This window comes from Haliotis rubra, unplaced genomic scaffold (assembly GCF_003918875.1).
Source record: "Haliotis rubra isolate DU_JTF1 unplaced genomic scaffold, ASM391887v1 Scf297, whole genome shotgun sequence".
Taxonomy (NCBI): domain Eukaryota; kingdom Metazoa; phylum Mollusca; class Gastropoda; order Lepetellida; family Haliotidae; genus Haliotis; species Haliotis rubra.
In genome coordinates, this window is record NW_025766965.1 from 868,425 (window position 1) to 890,463 (window position 22,039).

At 37.7% G+C, this 22,039-nt stretch overlaps 1 long non-coding RNA gene across 3 annotated transcripts; it reads right to left on the reverse strand.

Moving 5' to 3' along the window:
• Positions 1–1,636: 1,636 nt before the first annotated feature.
• On the reverse strand, positions 1,637–20,579 carry LOC124282279. 3 transcript variants are annotated; one of them, XR_006900116.1, is made up of 4 exons: positions 20,193–20,579; positions 16,698–16,738; positions 15,136–15,218; positions 1,637–2,050 (listed from the first exon to the last, which is right to left on the reverse strand). It is a non-coding gene; the product is annotated as an uncharacterized LOC124282279 (long non-coding RNA). The 3 variants fall into 3 exon arrangements; XR_006900115.1 differs by having other exon boundaries at positions 16,698–16,795; XR_006900117.1 differs by lacking the exon at positions 16,698–16,738.
• Positions 20,580–22,039: the final 1,460 nt, after the last annotated feature.

Sequence of the window (22,039 nt, forward strand, 5' to 3'; positions counted from 1 at the left end):
GAGGCGTGAGTAGATGTAAAATGATAGTGATTGTTGCGACTAATGCGGACCGAAGTTAAAACATCGGGGAGACACAGCTGCAGGATATAACTGCAGTTGATATAAACATTCTTTTTTTACCTTTTGAGTAAAATTAATAAACTGGATTGCAAAGTCCAGATATGAAAAACGTCTTTTTAACGAGATAAAGTAACAACATCATTAACTTTCGTCATCAAATATGGATTTGTTGAAACTAATTCTAATGACTGATCACAATGAAGAAATGAGCAAAGGTTGCATACCATCTAACCACAGCCCATTTTGAGCCAGTCGAGACTATTCTCGTTCTCTTATCATACACTGAGGCAAACCAGACGACTCCTGAATAAACTGGGGGCTCCGACACTGTGAGTTTCCAAATGTCTGGTCTGAAAACCATTTAAACACAGCCCATTTTGAGCTAGTCGGGACTATTCCCGTATTCTTATCATACACTGAGGCATACCAGACGACTCCTTTATAAACGGGGGCTCCGACACTGATATTTGCCAAATGTCTGGTCTGAAAACCATTTAAACACAGCCCATTTTGAGCTAGTCGGGACTATTCCCGTATTCTTATCATACACTGAGGCATACCAGACGACTCCTGAATAAACTGCATGGGGGCTCCGACACTGATATTTGCCAAATGTCTGGTCTGAATACCATTTAAACACAGCCTATTTTGAGCTAGTCGGGACTATTCCCGTATTCTTATCATACACTGAGGCATACCAGACGACTACTGAATAAACTGGGGCTCCGACACTGATATTTGCCAAATGTCTGGTCTGAATACCATTTAAACACAGCCCATTTTGAGCCAGTCGGGACTATTCTCGTTCTCTTATCATACACTGAGGCATACTGGACGACTCCTGAATAAACTAGGGCTCCGACACTGATATTTGCCTGATGTCTGGTCTGAATACCATTTAAACAGAGCCCATTTTGAGCCATTCAGGACTATTCCAGTATTCTTATCATTCACTGAGGCATACCAGACGACTCCTGAATAAACTAGGGCTCTGACACTGATATTTGCCTGATGTCTGGTCTGAATACCATCTAAATACAGCCCATTTTGAGCCAGTCGGGAGTATTCCGGTTCTCCTATCATACACTTAGGCATACCAGACGGCTCCTGAATAAACTAGGGCTCCGGAACTGATATTTGCCTGATGTCTGGTCTGACTACCATCTAAAGTGAGCCCATTGTGAGCCAGTCGGGACTATTCTCGTTCTCTTGTCGTACATTGAGGCATACCAGACGACTCCTGAATAAACTGGGGTTCCGACACGTATATTTGCCAAATGTCTGGTCTAAATACCACCTAACCAAAGCCCATTTTGAGCCAATCGGGACTATTCCCGTTTTCTTATCATACACTGAGGCATACTGGACGACTCCTGAATAAACTTGGGCTCTTACACTGATATTTGCCTGATGTCTGGTCTGAATACCATCTAAACACAGCCCATCACCGCACTAGATCCGCAAGTGCTACCACCCCACGCCCTATTTTTCCAAATCAGCTTCGGAGACTCCACCATGGAAAATGGAGCCATATTCCACCCCAGTGCGAACCAATGATAGGAACAAGAAAAAATTGTAAGTTTAATAATTACTATTTATTAAACCAAATAGTTTTGACATTCTTATTTGCATAACTTTGCAAAAAATTGTAATTGTGGCATTTACACTTCTCTGATCGAGACCTTGACTAACATTTGTCAGGTTAAATTGCTGACAATGTTGTTCTGTGATAAGGTGTTTCACTCTTAGAGGGTGGGTTCAAATCACACAACTAGTATCTGTACTATACTGGGAAAGTGAATTCCCAAATGTAACATCCCTTAGAAATGATCTGAATATTTATTAAGTTAATTTTATTCTTAAAATGTGTGCCATCTCTTCCTTGTCCTTTGCTGCTGTATTTTCTGCTTGTTCATCATTTTTGTTCTCAGCTGAACATAAGAGCATTCGTGCTTGGAAATCTGTAGAAATGACTGAATGGTCTCCGTTTCTGAAATATAACAAAGTTTTCAAAAGTATGTTAAAACATCAAGGTACAGTGAGTATCATCACTCAGCTTTTAGTCCTATAGTCTTTACCCAACTCCCCAACTTAAGGTTTTATTAGGACAAGTAAACATTTGCCATTTTAAGATTTAGCTAATTTGTTATCATTATGAGAACTTGTGGCCTAAATATACTATTCACGCTTTGCTATCAATTAAATCATTGATTCAACAGAAAACTATAATGTCTGATAAAATTTGGTTTAAATATCTAAGCTTATTGTAAGCATGGATCCTAGGTTTCAGTATGTCATTTCATCTTGTCGATCCCATACCTGCTATTGACAGGTGTTGTTTGTTTGTAAATGACTCGTTCCATGATTTGCAAAATGGTTGATTGGTGCCATTAAAACCATTTTTATGGTTACTCATGTATCAAGTGCATAAGGTTTGACAAAAGTAGCTGTTTTCCTAAAGAAGGGTTACTATATTATTATTTATCCAGTTTTAAATGTATACAATTTCAAATTATGAATCTATGTGTAAGTATAGTCTGGAATTTTTGTGATCCTTAGCAAAGTGTGAGTAGTATATGTTAGTTTCTAATCAATGCAATATACAATATAACAATCTATAGTCATTAAATTAAGCTTGCTATAACGTAGAATAGAAATAGTTCTATAAAGATGAAGCCTTGAGTATTCAGGAAACTTTAATCTGGTAACATGGCTGAAAATTGAATGGGAGTGACTGCCACTGTCTATGAGTGAAATGAGGGTCAGCACTAGTAGTGAGTGAGTTTAGTTTTTAGCTATGACAAGCGAATGCTTAAACCACTAGGCAACCCTCCGCCCATCAACCCTAGTAGTAGTAAGGCTTCATTAAGCAGATACAGACTGAATACCACAGTGAAAGGGAAAGGTGGGAGGATGTCCAGATAGATACTGGTTAACTTTATTGCTTAGTGTTTATCAAACAAGTGAAATAATGATGAACCAAAACATTGACGATATTAATATGCAGCAACATACACATGTTTTGGTATATACTCAGAGAAATTATTACGGCAATGATAAAATAATCAAAGCAACAAGAAAGTAATTGAACAAAAAAGACATTTTAATTAAAACAACATTTTGATTGACAAAAATGGCAGCATTAGGTTTTTGTATAACAAAGGTCCGAACTGAAAATATGTAAAAAAAAAAGGAATGTATCTGATTCGCTTAACTTCTAAACCAAACTTCATAAAATTCTGCATACAATTGGCTCAGAGATTTTTCTCCAAATCTCCTACATGTCATGCATTATGCAATTGGAACCAGTTGATTACATATGTCAGCAGTATGTCAGCCAAGTTCTAGCAGTGCTAAAGGCTAAGGGTTAGTTATCGAGTTAGAAAAAAGACATGGTATGTTTTCAGATTTGAGAGTTTTGTTGTTTATTTGATAAACAGAAATTACATTTAGAGCACATGAGTTTAGCTTGAGGTTTGAAATGTAAACAATTTTGGCATTGACTACTCAATGAAACCCACAAATCTTGAAAACATACAGTATGTACTGACACTGTAGAATACAAACATGATTTGTCATTTTTTGTAATTTTTATGTATCTAGGTGACACATATCATTTGAAGTGTTGAATCATAACTGACATCAGTCAATACAGACTGCAAGGAAGAAATCTTAACCCTTTAGTACGTATGATTTAATACTACAGCTCAGTGCACAGTACTACAGCTGAGTGCACAGTGTGACAACCAAACCCAACTTATCCATATGATATAACTAGATTACAAACTGATTAGTGAAACAGCCTCTTTAGGGATACACAGTTTCATTACATTCGACTGTAGTCAAGTGAACTACAGAGAGTTTGGTAAATACACTATATATGATGTGTAATAGGGGTGTCGCGATACGCGAATGTATCGATGCATCGATACATTTTTACTGACGATACGATACGCGATACATGCTTGCGTGTATCGATTCCTATTTTAAAACTTTATCGATTCAAATTTTTATGCTATATCCATCTCCTTCAAAGTCTTGATAGTAAAATTATACGAGATCGCTCCGATAAATAGATGTAGCTAGCTTTACTTAAAAAATAGGTTGGAAACTAACAGCTTTTGTGATTGGCTAGACTATTTTGATGGACCAATCAGCGAGCGCGTACGTTGCCGGTTAGGTAATGCTATGAAAAGGCGCGAAAATTATGCATCGCGATACGTATCATATCGTGACCTTAATATCGTGATACGTATCGTATCGTGAGATTGGTGTATCGTGACACCCCTAATGTGTAACCAAATGGTGTACTGATAATACATATGATGTGTTGCCAACAGGTCTACTGATTGTATGATGTGTTGCCCTAAGGCTGACTGACTGAGTTTAGTTTTACGCCGCTTTTAGCAATATTCCAGCAATATCACGGCGGGGGACACCAGAAATGGGCTTAACACATTGTGCCCATGTGGGGAATCGAACCCGGGCCTTCGACGTGACGAGCCAACGCTTTAACCACTAGGCTACCCCAACGCCCCTTTGCCCTAAGGCCTACTGGTAATATAAATGATGTGTTGACCACAGGTCTACTGGTGGTATATAAGATGTGTTGCCCTAAGGTCTACTGGTAATATATCTGATGTGTTGACCACAGGTCTACTGGTGATATATAAGATGTGTTGCCCTCAGGTCTATGGATGATATATAAGATGCATTGCCCTAAGGTCTACTCGTGATATATAAGATGCGTTGCCCTTAAGCAGTGTTAGGTCTACTGGTGATACATAAGATGTGTTGACCACAGGTCTACTGATTGTAGGATGGCTTGACCTAAGGTCTACTGGTGATATATAAGATGTGTTCCCCTAAGGTCTACTGGTGATATATAAGATGTGTTGCTCTAAGGTCTACTGGTGATATATAAGATGTGTTGCCCTAAGGTCTACTGGTGATATATAAGATCTGTTGCCCTAAGGTCTACTGGTGATACATAAGATGTGTTGACCACAGGTCTACTGACTGTATAATGTGTTGCCCTAAGGTCTACTGGTGATATATAAGATGTGTTGCCCTAAGGTCTACTGGTGATATATAAGATGTGTTGCCCTAAGGTCTACTGGTGATATGTAAGATGTGTTGACCACAGGTATACTGGTGATATATAAGATGAGTTGTCCTAAGGTCTACTGGTAATATATAAGATGTGTTGCCGTAAGGTCTACTGGTGATATATAAGATGTGTTGCCCTCAGGTCTATGGGTGATATATAAGATGCATTGCCCTAAGGTCTACTGGTGATATATAAGATGCGTTGCCCTTAAGCAGTGTTAAGTCTACTGGTGATACATAAGATGTGTTGACCTAAGGTCTACTGATTGTAGGATGGCTTGACCTAAGGTCTAATGGTGATATATAAGATGTGTTCCCCTAAGGTCTACTGGTGATATATAAGATGTGTTGCTCTAAGGTCTACTGGTGATATATAAGATGTGTTGCCCTAAGGTCTACTGGTGATATGTAAGATCTGTTGCCCTAAGGTCTACTGGTGATACATAAGATGTGTTGACCACAGGTCTACTGACTGTATAATGTGTTGCCCTAAGGTCTACTGGTGATATATAAGATGTGTTGCCCTAAGGTCTACTGGTGATATATAAGATGTGTTGCCCTAAGGTCTACTGGTGATATGTAAGATGTGTTGACCACAGGTCTACTGGTGATATATAAGATGTGTTGTCCTAAGGTCTACTGGTAATATATAAGATGTGTTGCCGTAAGGTCTACTGGTGATATAAAAGATGTGTTGCCCTAACGGTCTACTGGTAATATATATGATGGGTTGCCCTAAGGTCTACTGGTGATATATAAGATGTGTTGCCCTAAGGTCTACTGGTGATACATAAGATGTGTTGCCCTAAGGTCTACTGGTGATATATACGATGTGTTGCCCTAAGGTCTACTGGTGATATATAAGACGTGTTGCCCTAAGGTCTACTGGTGATATATAAGACGTGTTGCCCTAAGGTCTACAAGTGATATATATCATGTGTTGCCCTAAGGTCTACTGATTGTATGATGTGTTGCCCTTAGGTCTACTGGTAATATAAAAGATGTGTTGCCCTAAGGTCTACTGGTGATAAATAAGATGTGTTGCCCTATGGTCTACTGGTGATATATACGATGTGTTGCCCTAAGGTCTACTGGTGATATATATGATGTGTTGCCCTAAGGTCTACTGGTGATATATAAGATGTGTTGCCCTAAGGTCTACTGGTGATATATAAGATGTGTTGCCCTAAGGTCTACTGGTGATATATAAGATCTGTTGCCCACAGGTCTACTGGTGATATAAAAGATGTGTTGCCCTACGGTCTACTGGTAATATATATGATGGGTTGCCCTAAGGTCTACTGGTGATACATAAGATGTGTTGCCCTAAGGTCTACTGGTGATACATAAGATGTGTTGCCCTAAGGTCTACTGGTGATATATACGATGTGTTGCCCTAAGGTCTACTGGTGATATATAAGACGTGTTGCCCTAAGGTCTACTGGTGATATATAAGACGTGTTGCCCTAAGGTCTACAAGTGATATATATCATGTGTTGCCCTAAGGTCTCTGATGTGATTGCCCTTATGATGTAATATGATGTGCCCCTAAGGTCTACTGGTGATATATAAGATGTGTTGCCCTAAGGTCTACTGGTGATATATAATGATGTGTTGCCCTAAGGTCTACTGGTGATATATATGATGTGTTGCCCTAAGGTCTACTGGTGATATATATGATGATGTGTTGCCCTAAGGTCTACTGGTGATATATAAGATGTGTTGCCCTAAGGTCTACTGGTGATATATAAGATGTGTTGCCCTAAGGTCTACTGGTGATATATAAGATGCGTTGCCCTAAGGTCTCCTGGTGATATATAAGATGCATTACCCTAAGGTCTACTGGTGATATATAAGATGTTTTGCCCTACGATCTACTGGTAATATGTATGATGTGTTGCCCTCAGGTCTATGGGTGATATATAAGATGCATTGCCCTAAGGTCTACTGGTGACACATAAGATGTGTTGTCTTAAGGTCTACTGGTGATATATAAGATGTGTTGCCGTAAGGTCTACTGGTGATATGTAAGATGTGTTGACCACAGGTATACTGGTGATATATAAGATGAGTTGTCCTAAGGTCTACTGGTAATATATAAGATGTGTTGCCTTAAGGTCTACTGGTGATATATAAGATGTGTTGCCCTCAGGTCTATGGGTGATATATAAGATGCATTGCCCTAAGGTCTACTGGTGATATATAAGATGCGTTGCCCTTAAGCAGTGTTAAGTCTACTGGTGATACATAAGATGTGTTGACCACAGGTCTACTGATTGTAGGATGGCTTGACCTAAGGTCTACTGGTGATATATAAGATGTGTTCCCCTAAGGTTTACTGGTGATATATAAGATGTGTTGCTCTAAGGTCTACTGGTGATATATAAGATGTGTTGCCCTAAGGTCTACTGGTGATATGTAAGATCTGTTGCCCTAAGGTCTACTGGTGATACATAAGATGTGTTGACCACAGGTCTACTGACTGTATAATGTGTTGCCCTAAGGTCTACTGGTGATATAAGATGTGTTGCCCTAAGGTCTACTGGTGATATATAAGATGTGTTGCCCTAAGGTCTACTGGTGATATGTAAGATGTGTTGACCACAGGTCTACTGGTGATATATAAGATGTGTTGTCCTAAGGTCTACTGGTAATATATAAGATGTGTTGCCGTAAGGTCTACTGGTGATATAAAAGATGTGTTGCCCTACGGTCTACTGGTAATATATATGATGGGTTGCCCTAAGGTCTACTGGTGATACATAAGATGTGTTGCCCTAAGGTCTACTGGTGATACATAAGATGTGTTGCCCTAAGGTCTACTGGTGATATATACGATGTGTTGCCCTAAGGTCTACTGGTGATATATAAGATGTGTTGCCCTAAGGTCTACTGGTGATATATAAGACGTGTTGCCCTAAGGTCTACAAGTGATATATATCGATGTGTTGCCCTAAGGTCTACTGATTGTATGATGTGTTGCCCTTAGGTCTACTGGTAATATATAAGATGTGTTGCCCTAAGGTCTACTGGTGATAAATAAGATGTGTTGCCCTATGGTCTACTGGTGATATATACGATGTGTTGCCCTAAGGTCTACTGGTGATATATATGATGTGTTGCCCTAAGGTCTACTGGTGATATATAAGATGTGTTGCCCTAAGGTCTACTGGTGATATATAAGATGTGTTGCCCTAAGGTCTACTGGTGATATATAAGACGTGTTGCCCTAAGGTCTACTGGTGATATATAAGACGTGTTGCCCTAAGGTCTACAAGTGATATATATCATGTGTTGCCCTAAGGTCTACTGATTGTATGATGTGTTGCCCTTAGGTCTACTGGTAATATAAAAGATGTGTTGCCCTAAGGTCTACTGGTGATAAATAAGATGTGTTGCCCTCAGGTCTATGGATGATATATAACGATGTGTTGCCCTAAGGTCTACTGGTGATATATATGATGTGTTGCCCTAAGGTCTACTGGTGATATATAAGATGTGTTGCCCTAAGGTCTACTGGTGATATATAAGATGTGTTGCCCTAAGGTCTACTGGTGATATATAAGATGTGTTGCCCTAAGGTCTACTGGTGATATATAAGATCGTTGCCCTAAGGTCTCCTGGTGATATATAAGATGCATTACCCTAAGGTCTACTGGTGATATATAAGATGTTTTGCCCTACGATCTACTGGTAATATGTATGATGTGTTGCCCTCAGGTCTATGGGTGATATATAAGATGCATTGCCCTAAGGTCTACTGGTGACACATAAGATGTGTTGTCTTAAGGTCTACTGGTGATATATAAGATGTGTTGCTCTAAGGTCTACTGGTGATATATAGGATGTGTTGCCCTAAGGTCTACTGGTAATATATATGATGTGTTGCCCTAAGGTCTACTGGTGATATATATGATGTGTTGCCCTAAGGTCTACTGATTATATGATGTGTTGCCCTCAAGGTCTACTGGTGATATATAAGATGGGTTGCCCTAAGGCCTACTGGTGATATATAAGATGTGTTGCCCTAAGGTCTACTGGTGATATATATGATGTGTTGCCCTAAGGTCTACTGATTGTATGATGTGTTGCCCTTTGGTCTACTGGTAATATATAAGATGTGTTGCCCTAATGTTTACTGGTGATATATAAGATGTGTTGCTCTAAGGTCTACTGGTGATATATAAGATGATGTGTTGCCCTAAGGTCTACTGGTGATATGTAAGATCTGTTGCCCTAAGGTCTACTAAGGTACATAAGACTGGTGATCATAAGATGTATTGACCACAGGTCTACTGGTGATATATATAAGATGTGTTGCCCTAAGGTCTACTGGTGATATATAAGATGTGTTGCCCTAAGGTCTACTGGTGATATATAAGATGTGTTGCCCTAAGGTCTACTGGTGATATATAAGATGTGTTGTCCTAAGGTCTACTGGTAATATATAAGATGTGTTGCCGTAAGGTCTACTGGTGATATAAAAGATGTGTTGCCCTACGGTCTACTGGTAATATATATGATGGGTTGCCCTAAGGTCTACTGGTGATATATAAGATGTGTTGCCCTAAGGTCTACTGGTGATACATAAGATGTGTTGCCCTAAGGTCTACTGGTGATATATACGATGTGTTGCCCTAAGGTCTACTGGTGATATATAAGACGTGTTGCCCTAAGGTCTACTGGTGATATATAAGACGTGTTGCCCTAAGGTCTACAAGTGATATATATCATGTGTTGCCCTAAGGTCTACTGATTGTATGATGTGTTGCCCTTAGGTCTACTGGTAATATAAAAGATGTGTTGCCCTAAGGTCTACTGGTGATAAATAAGATGTGTTGCCCTATGGTCTACTGGTGATATATACGATGTGTTGCCCTAAGATCTACTGGTGATATATATGATGTGTTGCCCTAAGGTCTACTGGTGATATATAAGATGTGTTGCCCTAAGGTCTACTGGTGATATATAAGATGTGTTGCCCTAAGGTCTACTGGTGATATATAAGATGTGTTGCCCTAAGGTCTACTGGTGATATATAAGATGCGTTGCCCTAAGGTCTACTGGTGATATATAAGATGCATTGCCCTAAGGTCTACTGGTGATATATAAGATGTGTTGCCCAAAGGTCTCTACTGGTAATATATGTATGATGTGTTGCCCTAAGGTCTATGGTGATATATAAGATGTGTTGCCCTAAGGTCTACTGGTGACACATAAGATGTGTTGCCCTAAGGTCTACTGGTGATATATAAGATGTGTTGCCCTAAGGTCTACTGGTGATATATAGGATGTGTTGCCCTAAGGTCTACTGGTATATATATATGATGTGTTGCCCTAAGGTCTACTGGTGATATATATGATGTGTTGCCCTAAGGTCTACTGATTGTATGATGTGTTGCCCTTTGGTCTACTGGTAATATATAAGATGGGTTGCCCTAAGGCCTACTGGTAATATATAAGATGTGTTGCCCTAAGGTCTACTGGTGATATATAAGATGTGTTGCCCTAAGGTCTACTGATTGTATGATGTGTTGCCCTTTGGTCTACTGGTAATATATAAGATAGGTTGCCCTAATGTTTACTGGTGATATATAAGATGTGTTGCCTTAAGGTCTACTGGTGATATATAAGATGTGTTGCCCTCAGGTCTATGGGTGATATATAAGATGCATTGCCCTAAGGTCTACTGGTGATATATAAGATGCGTTGCCCTTAAGCAGTGTTAAGTCTACTGGTGATACATAAGATGTGTTGACCACAGGTCTACTGATTGTAGGATGGCTTGACCTAAGGTCTACTGGTGATATATAAGATGTGTTCCCTAAGGTTTACTGGTGATATATAAGATGTGTTGCCCTAAGGTCCACTGGTGATATATAAGATGTGTTGCCCTAAGGTCTACTGGTGATATGTAAGATCTGTTGCCCTAAGGTCTACTGGTGATACATAAGATGTGTTGACCACAGGTCTACTGACTGTATATGTGTGTTGCCCTAAGGTCTACTGGTGATATATAAGATGTGTTGCCCTAAGGTCTACTGGTGATATATAAGATGTGTTGCCCTAAGGTCTACTGGTGATATGTAAGATGTGTTGACCACAAGGTCTACTGGTGATATATAAGATGTGTTGTCCCAAGGTCTACTGGTAATATATAAGATGTGTTGCCGTAAAGGTCTACTGGTGATATAAAAGATGTGTTGCCCTCTGGTCTACTGGTAATATATATGATGGGTTGCCCTAAGGTCTACTGGTGATACATAAGATGTAAGTTGCCCTAAGGTCTACTGGTGATACATAAGATGTGTTGCCCTAAGGTCTACTGGTGATATATAAGGATGTGTTGCCCTAAGGTCTACTGGTGATATATAAGGCGTGTTGCCCTAAGGTCTACTGGTGATATATAAGACGTGTTGCCCTAAGGTCTACAAGTGATATATATCATGTGTTGCCCTAAGGTCTACTGATTGTATGATGTGATGTGTTGCCCTTAGGTCTACTGGTAATATATAAAGATGTGTTGCCCTAAGGTCTACTGGTGATAAATAAGATGTGTTGCCCTATGGTCTACTGGTGATATATAATGATGTGTTGCCCTAAGGTCTACTGGTGATATATATGATGTGTTGCCCTAAGGTCTACTGGTGATATATAAGATGTGTTGCCCTAAGGTCTACTGGTGATATATAAGATGTGTTGCCCTAAGGTCTACTGGTGATATATAAGACGTGTTGCCCTAAGGTCTACTGGTGATATATAAGACGTGTTGCCCTAAGGTCTACAAGTGATATATATCATGTGTTGCCCTAAGGTCTACTGATTGTATGATGTGTTGCCCTTAGGTCTACTGGTAATATAAAAGATGTGTTGCCCTAAGGTCTACTGGTGATAAATAAGATGTGTTGCCCTCAGGTCTATGGATGATATATACGATGTGTTGCCCTAAGGTCTACTGGTGATATATATGATGTGTTGCCCTAAGGTCTACTGGTGATATATAAGATGTGTTGCCCTAAGGTCTACTGGTGATATATAAGATGTGTTGCCCTAAGGTCTACTGGTGATATATAAGATGTGTTGCCCTAATACTGGTGATATATAAGATGCGTTGCCCTAAGGTCTCCTGGTGATATATAAGATGCATTACCCTAAGGTCTACTGGTGATATATAAGATGTTTTGCCCTACGATCTACTGGTAATATGTATGATGTGTTGCCCTCAGGTCTATGGGTGATATATAAGATGCATTGCCCTAAGGTCTACTGGTGACACATAAGATGTGTTGTCTTAAGGTCTACTGGTGATATATAAGATGTGTTGCTCTAAGGTCTACTGGTGATATATAGGATGTGTTGCCCTAAGGTCTACTGGTAATATATATGATGTGTTGCCCTAAGGTCTACTGGTGATATATATGATGTGTTGCCCTAAGGTCTACTGATTGTATGATGTGTTGCCCTTTGGTCTACTGGTAATATATAAGATGGGTTGCCCTAAGGCCTACTGGTAATATATAAGATGTGTTGCCCTAAGGTCTACTGGTGATATATAAGATGTGTTGCCCTAAGGTCTACTGATTGTATGATGTGTTGCCCTTTGGTCTACTGGTAATATATAAGATAGGTTGCCCTAATGTTTACTGGTGATATATAAGATGTGTTGCTCTAAGGTCTACTGGTGATATATAAGATGTGTTGCCCTAAGGTCTACTGGTGATATGTAAGATCTGTTGCCCTAAGGTCTACTGGTGATACATAAGATGTGTTGACCACAGGTCTACTGACTGTATAATGTGTTGCCCTAAGGTCTACTGGTGATATATAAGATGTGTTGCCCTAAGGTCTACTGGTGATATATAAGATGTGTTGCCCTAAGGTCTACTGGTGATATATAAGATGTGTTGTCCTAAGGTCTACTGGTAATATATAAGATGTGTTGCCGTAAGGTCTACTGGTGATATAAAAGATGTGTTGCCCTACGGTCTACTGGTAATATATATGATGGGTTGCCCTAAGGTCTACTGGTGATATATAAGATGTGTTGCCCTAAGGTCTACTGGTGATACATAAGATGTGTTGCCCTAAGGTCTACTGGTGATATATACGATGTGTTGCCCTAAGGTCTACTGGTGATATATAAGACGTGTTGCCCTAAGGTCTACTGGTGATATATAAGACGTGTTGCCCTAAGGTCTACAAGTGATATATATCATGTGTTGCCCTAAGGTCTACTGATTGTATGATGTGTTGCCCTTAGGTCTACTGGTAATATAAAAGATGTGTTGCCCTAAGGTCTACTGGTGATAAATAAGATGTGTTGCCCTATGGTCTACTGGTGATATATACGATGTGTTGCCCTAAGATCTACTGGTGATATATATGATGTGTTGCCCTAAGGTCTACTGGTGATATATAAGATGTGTTGCCCTAAGGTCTACTGGTGATATATAAGATGTGTTGCCCTAAGGTCTACTGGTGATATATAAGATGTGTTGCCCTAAGGTCTACTGGTGATATATAAGATGCGTTGCCCTAAGGTCTCCTGGTGATATATAAGATGCATTACCCTAAGGTCTACTGGTGATATATAAGATGTGTTGCCCTACGATCTACTGGTAATATGTATGATGTGTTGCCCTCAGGTCTATGGGTGATATATAAGATGCATTGCCCTAAGGTCTACTGGTGACACATAAGATGTGTTGTCTTAAGGTCTACTGGTGATATATAAGATGTGTTGCTCTAAGGTCTACTGGTGATATATAGGATGTGTTGCCCTAAGGTCTACTGGTAATATATATGATGTGTTGCCCTAAGGTCTACTGGTGATATATATGATGTGTTGCCCTAAGGTCTACTGATTGTATGATGTGTTGCCCTTTGGTCTACTGGTAATATATAAGATGGGTTGCCCTAAGGCCTACTGGTAATATATAAGATGTGTTGCCCTAAGGTCTACTGGTGATATATAAGATGTGTTGCCCTAAGGTCTACTGATTGTATGATGTGTTGCCCTTTGGTCTACTGGTAATATATAAGATAGGTTGCCCTAATGTTTACTGGTGATATATAAGATGTGTTGCCCTAAGGCCTACTGGTGATATATAAGATGTGTTGCCCTAAGGTCTACTGGTGATATATAAGATGTGTTGCCCTAAGGTCTACTGATTGTATGATGTGCTGCCCTTAGGTCTACTGGTAATATATATGATGGGTTGCCCTAAGGTCTACTGGTGATATATATGATGTGTTGCCCTAAGGTCTACTGGTGATATATAGGATGTGTTGCCCTAATGTCTACTGGTGATATATAAGATGTGTTGCCTACAAGTCTACTGGTGATATATAAGATGTGTTGACCAAAAGTCTACTGGTGATATATATGATGTGTTGCACACAGGTCTACTGTTGATATATAAGATGTGTTGCCCTTAGGTCTACTGATTATATGATGTGTTGCCCACAGGTCTATTGAAAATATATGATGTGTTGCCCAAAGCTCTGCTGATAACAGATATGATGTGTTGCCCAAAGGTCTTCTGATAAGGTCTGATGTGAATATATATGTGTTGCCCAATGGTCTGTAAAAATAACAGATTGGATGTGTTGCCCAAAGGTATGTAAAAATAATAGACGGGATGTGTTTCCCAATGGGCTGTGATTATAACAGATATGATGTGTTACCCAACATTCTGCTGAATATTAATACATATATATATATATATATAGAAGTTGCCCGATGGTCAACAAGATACATCCTATTCATCATCAACACAGACCTTTAGACAACACATCCTAGTTGCATACAATGGAATTTAGCTTAATTGATTTACTAATGACCTGCCAGGGATATCATAAAGCGGTCGAGATAAACACATTCTTGACCTTGTATAATGATATGATATGTTATTGGTGTTCGCTTATCTTGATATCTAGAAAGACACTACTAAAAACTGGAGGTACCTTTTGACTTCAAGTCATATGCTGATGAACAGTATATCCACCTTTACATTTCAGTACTTTCTCACAGATACTACATCTGAATCCTGAAAAGATAAACAAAGAAAATGTATCTGCTGACATGGAATAGAGGTGTCTTCAGTTCTCATTTGCTGAATTTCCTGTGTATGAAGGACACCAAAACATTAATGCAAATGTATCAACAATTACATGAATCATTTGATAACAACCCATTTAAACATCTGATACAATTATGTAAAACAAATTTAATTGAGAACCCACCCATCCCCACCCCTAACCGCCCAAGTGATATGAACATAATGGTGTCAGAACTTGAATACACCTGATTATCCGATGGAAGATTGAATTGTTGACAACAGACAAACAACAAAATGTAGGGGGATATGTTAATTTGTATACTCTGTATTGAAAATGCCAATCTTTTCTGAATTGTGTGCACTACTAAACACCACACGCATCAGCTCTCTATGAAACTGTGGTAAGATATGAATACATAGTAACCTAAAAGTGAAAATGATATCTCTTTTATAAAAGACATGATTATTGCAGGGATAAATTTTTGAATTGCAAATGTTTGGACATCAATCAAGTGCAAAAGTCAATAGAAAAGCTTAAAAATGTTGAAAATTACCCTATTGATATTTGAAAAGAGCAAATTCTGCCAATTTTCAAAATTTCTACATTTTCTGTAAAGTTTTCCATGATCAGAACCACAATACTTGTCTGGAACTGCTTGTTATGAGAGTATATACAGTTTTTCTTTAAATTTTTCATATATGTCATCAAAGACAGACTATCTGTATATAAGGCTATTGCATGTCTAACAATTAATCTCTTATTGGCCATTTTGAATTTCTTGATACTTTTATAAATAGTAAAAGATCCTGTATTGAGATAATACCTAAAACATGTATTGCTGCACTCGGTACTGATCGGCACACTACCATTCAAGATAACTGTACTAATATTGAGAAGGATTAAACAAATTGCAAAGATTAATGAGGTATTGCAAGTTTGTGGGGCTGATTTCTAAAGGTAGGCCAGAACAATGTTTAGGTTAGGAATGCCACAATACATCGATACTTTTTCTAAGACGATACATTCATTGATACAGTCAAAAGTCTATCATTATTTGTTTTGAAAGTATTGATTTAAACATGTTTTAATATGTATCGTTCACATTTTGCAATTGTATCATGTTTTTAATGTTATGAGAGTTATAAATGATAATTTTTCATACACAAAGATGGGAAATTAGAACTTTTTAATCTCTGAGAATAGAAAATGTTGATCTTTTCAAGGACTCTTATAAAATATTTAATGTTCAAAATGTAACTAATTTTACACAATAATGCAGTGAAAATAGGTATCATGATACATATCGAAACATGTCATGAGTATCGTGATTCGTATCGATTCATGAATCTTATGTATCGCGACATCCCTAGTTAAGGTAGAATTTTTTTTAACAAAGCTGTAAAATTGGTATTCACAATTTAAACCTACTAACATGAAGGTATTGATCTCTGGATCACATAACCTACCCCTTCCTCCCATTGGAATGCCTGAGACTCCCCCTCGGATTCTGCAATTTGAAGGTCACATTTCTTGCTCAACGTGTCTTGGTCCCGTTCATAGTTGTCTGTATTATGTAACATTAAAATGTTAACAATATTATTCTCAAAATGATTATGAACTTAAATTCAAAACTGAGCTTAAGAAATAATATTTTTTCTTCTGAACTGATAAAGTATATAAAATTCTACATGATTTAGTTATCACCCTAACAACATACATAAATTATGAATTTACAATGTTTCATATTCAGAAACCATTGTAAAATAAAATTAACTTACCGGGCATAAACTGGATTGGATAGGATTTCCATGTCTAACAGGACCAACCAAGACTAGCAATTAGTCTCTGAATATATATAATTTTGATAGAATCAAACAATCCTTTTAAACTGAAAAGGAGCTCCTGTGAGATGGGAGATTCCTGAAACTAAGTAAATCTAGACTTGCTTAAATTAGGTCTTTATCATTGCAGAAAGGCATAGACGGAAGTAAAAATAATGCAGTTCAGGAACTATGAGACAGGCTAGACCTTTCCTGACTTTTTACAGTCTATGTCAACTTTGATCTTGAGATGAAGGGTGACCAAAGGAAATAACTTGTGCCATCAAGTCAATTTGATTGGAATTAAAGAATACCCATAATATCATAGTTTCAATTTACTCACACAATATACAAAGTTATGTCTTTATTCATGGGTTGCTTCTAAGTCATGTTCAGGATTTTGTTAGTCATCCATGCATAAAGGTAAAAACTCACCAGTAATACAAAATGTTAATTTCTTTCAGGTTTATTTTTAATTTACTATTCATAATAATAATCATCGATTCTATGATTTATATCAATACTGTCTGCCCAGTGCTGCTCAGAGATGTTGGTATTAGTCGACAATGCAAACTATTAGCCGATGATGGACCAATGATGAATAGCACACTACCTGAATAGATGCATCAAAGAGTCATTTCTGAAACTGTTATTATGGCTTTGTAAAGGTAACTTACAACAGGAAGAGGCTTTAATTGTTACTGTTTGTACTGAAAGAAATGTTAAACTTCACCTCCATTTTTAAAAAGAGAAATAGTTTGTTTAAGAAACCCCCGCTTTGAACAAAATTACCCGTTTATGCAATTTGACTGCTAAGTGAACTTAAAAAACCATAAAAGACTAATAACATATCCCTGCATAGAAACAGTTGGTCTATTGACCAACCAATAAGTTATAACATGTCTCAATGTGTTTAGTGAGATCCATCCTTGATTTTTTCAGTTAATCTTATCCTGTCCACTGGTATTTACCCCCTTTCCTATGTTACACAATGTACAGGATTTAGACTTTGAAATGAGGAAATGTCCCTGCATTAAACATACAAAGATAAGAGTAGCTGCAATGGAATTATGAAAGCTCAAAAAGGGAATTCTGACTGTGTTCATGCACAATATTGAATTAACAGATTCAAGTGCATCAGTGAAGTGGAAAATCTCCAGCATTTGAAACTATATCAAGTTTTGACCAAATGCAGAAAAATACAACGTAACCAACATTTATGGTAGTCAGTTGAGTCACCTGTGAGTGGGAGGATGTATTGGTCATAATTATGCTGGCTGAGTGTCAGTGGCATGTGGACAGACAAGGTTATAGTCCTGGGCCAAATGCAAGAAAAGTTTTTATCTTTTAGGATCTCTCAGCATCAGTAAATGTGTTTTCTGGTAATTAGAAATTCTTGTCATAATCAGCAACAAAATGTATCAGGTTACTAAAAACAAACAAGGTTTGACCCAGACAGCCTTTACTTGTAGGTAATAAGGTGGTAGGCTACAATCTTTGTACTCATACGGAGATAATTATTATTATTAGCATGAAAATGGTGCAACATATACATTTCATCACTTTACACTGATATTTTCACTCTGATAGACCAGTGGAGGAGATACACTGCACATAAACACCCAAAGGGGCAGAGTTCAAAGCAGGAGTACAAAAAGCTATATTTGAAAGTTAGAAACTCTTGATATAAATAATGTAACTGAAACATATTATGGTCAAGAGAGCAAATGCGTATTTCCTTTGCATGAACAATTTAGGAAATGTGTAGCTTATATAAAAATGTGTAGTTCAGCTATCAGAGGAAACAGGAAAGAGAAACAATGGAGAGTGCCATTATGAAACTATAACTACAAGTCTTCCTCAACACTGCACTATCAGCTCATTATTTGAGCAAACCCATGTCAATGAGTATTACCCCATGGTCAGAATATGCAGTGTGGGTGATAAAACCGATTGTAATGTGTTATGCTATCTCTACATTTGGCCTATAAGTAATTTTACTGAATTCAAGTCTTACAGATTTGGTTAGTTCCTGAAATTAGTAATGGTTATTGACTGTTTTGGGGGGTTTATTTATCTATTAGTTGGTAGATATCTATTTAAAATAAGAAAACAATATATCAGTGCAAGTCAGTCTGATACCCTGAATATCAGGCGTCAGAATGAGAGATGTTTTGGGTTGTTTTTGCCGCACCGAACTCTAAGCCTAAAAGTAAAAGGTCAATTTCACCCACTGAGTGAACATAAAATCATACAGCTGTGATTAGCTCTTTCGGTTGTGGATCTACAGTAGTTGGCCATAAGTGAGTCATAAATAGTGAAATTCACATAGACTTTCATGTTAATTAACTCTTGCAAGAATAATTTTCATACATTTAGTTTCGGTGGATTTGCTTTCAGCACTCATCTACCAGCTGGGAAATCATCTCAGCTTTGTACACATAATTTCCTTTCAATTTTCCGAGGATTATTAAGAAAACTGCACATTCTTAAACAACATATATTAGACATACCAATCAGGTTTAACATGTCTACGGGATAGATAAAAACTAAGTTGTATGTATGGTGCTTAATCAGGTGTCATTCGATAACTAATCAATGGAAAGATGAAAGAAAATTATGTACACGTAGCTGAAGATGATTTCCAAGATGTTTGCAAACTTCTACTCAATTTATGAAAATTATTCTTGCAACAGTTAATTAACATGTAAGTCTATGGAAATTTCACTAGTGATGACTCACTTATAGCCAACTACTGTACCCTGTAGTCTGTGTCACAGTCCCCTGAACCACAATATTATTTTCCCTACTGCCTTGCCCTTTCTGCAATGCTAAGGCTCTAAATGAAGTAAGTCTAGATTTTCTCAAGTTCTGGTTTCCCCGGGGCTCCTTTTCAATTTATAATGCGTTTGTTTGTTGATATAAAAAAAATTATATTCAGAGACTAAGCGATAGTCTAGCCCTAGGTGAGGATCAAGAAACAACATGATACGAAACGTCACAATCGCGATCAAGTTACTAGCAAACAGTTTCTTCCAGTTGAGAAATCTTGAAATAGATTGTGTCATGGGACAGGCATCGCCTTTGAAACAATTGTACATGCTGCTTTTTTCAACAAAATACTCCGATTACGATACATACCATGCATTTCCCAATGCTTTGTGCTGCCAAGTCACCTCGTGTAGTGCGCGAAAACTGTAGCAAAGGGGATCCGATTTGACACAAAACGTGAACGGGCCTTCGTGTGAAACATGAATTCAATTTATTTACAGATTATTACATCGTTATTTTGATTGAAGTATCGAATGTTTTAAGTATTTAAACGTGTTCTTGGTGGCACATTAGTCTTGTCTGTCAGCTCCCACAATATCTACAGACATTATTGAATTATTAGCTAAGTGTTCATTTCGACGTTGCCGCTTTTGAACTTTCACGTTTTTGACGCACAGGAGCGTGAAGGCAAATCGCCGAAAGGTACTGCGAGCGAAACAGTGATGTTATGCTGAACACTTAACGATGTGTATATTTGAAAAACTGTACAAAACCTAAGAGTATATATTTAGACAATAATTTCTCCATTGTTTATTTCTGAACATATATCCACGTGTTAGAGAATTTTATAGAAAACCCCGTGTCGCCGAAAGGTCGCAGACGTTATATACACGATATTTTTGTTTTTCAATAACAGCACTGAAATTTTATAAAAATACAAAGAAGCACACCCGAAGGTCCTGAGACGACCCTCTATCCAACCATCTAGTTTGGGATAGTTATTAAGGAAAATGAACATAGTTGTGACATGCAGATATTTAGGCGACAGAAATATATCCTTAGGGCGACAGCTGTCGCCTAAAGTCGCACAAATGTCGCCTAAAGGTCTTTGTCTATATATATATATATATATATAAATATATATATATATATATAGACATAATTGCATAGATAAATAAAAACAGAATGCCGTTTTCTCCAACATGTTTCGTTCTTTACTCTTCAGGGAGATTGTAGCGGTTACAGTATGACGTCATTACATATATATTGTGACGTCATAATAGGGACAACATTCTAGAGCGACAAGGTCACATATTGCAATGGTTTAAAACATTGGTTTGTACTTGTCTATGAAGTAGTGTTCTTTTAAAATTCGTTTTACTTTGTCCGAATTTTGAACTTGATAAAAGGAAATATTGTAAATTTAACATCCTTTCCTTTTGCATCTTTTGACATCTAGATGTTCACTCAGTGGGATACATCGGGTTTCAGGACACTTTATTTGTTGTTTGTGGACACGAACTCGGGCTCTTAAATTTTCTGTTTGACTAATATACTGTTCATTACAGCCTGTGCATGTTATGACATATATTATGTTTTTGCAAGAGCAGTCAAAATTCTGTTTTACATAGAATTCTCCGTGACTCGTGAAAGTTACAGAGAGTCCTTCAACAATATGTCGACACGTTCCACAGTTACCTCTGTTGCATCTAGACACAGTAGGATTTGATAAATGCTGTTTCTTTAAAATAAATTTGGCTTTTGTTAGTATCTTTTTAAGATTCTGATTTTGTCTTTTGCTATTTATTATTTTTCCAGATTTCAGCATTGATTTCAGTTTTTCATCTTGTTCTAAGATGCACATATTTGTTTTTATGTTCTGGAACACATTTGGGTTCAACGGATTATAAGTAGATACAAAAGCAATTACTTTTTCCTCATTGGTTTGTTTCATCGTTCCTGTCAAAAGATCGTCTCTATTAACCTGTAAAGCTTTATATATTCCGTCTTCAACAAGAGATTTTGGATATTCCCGTAATAGTAAAACTGTACATATTCTTCGTGCCAGGTTATATGGAAGACTTCTTTTGGTGTGGCTCGGATGACAAGATTTGAAGTTTAAATATTGTTTCGTATCTGTAGGTTTGTAGAAGATATCTGTGTCCAATTTCCGCCCCGATTTGATGACCATTGTGTCTAAGAAAGCTGTTTTAGTT